The following is a 225-nucleotide window of genomic DNA, read 5'->3' as shown; positions in this document are numbered from 1 at the left end:
TCAGTTACTTCAGAGTATTTGGTGACAGGTGCTGGATCAAGGATCCACATCACACTTCAAAATTTGCACCAAAAACACATGAGGGTTTTATGCTTGTATATGGAAAGGATTCACACTCCTATAGAGTCTTCAACCTTTTTCACTATAAAGTGGTTGAAATAGTGGATGTGCGGTTCGATGAGACTAACGGCTCACAAAGAGAGTATCTACCAAATGTGCTAGATG

Source organism: Triticum urartu, chromosome 2, assembly GCF_003073215.2.
Source record: "Triticum urartu cultivar G1812 chromosome 2, Tu2.1, whole genome shotgun sequence".
Taxonomy (NCBI): Eukaryota; Viridiplantae; Streptophyta; class Magnoliopsida; order Poales; family Poaceae; genus Triticum; species Triticum urartu.
This window is presented reverse-complemented; position numbering follows the sequence as displayed.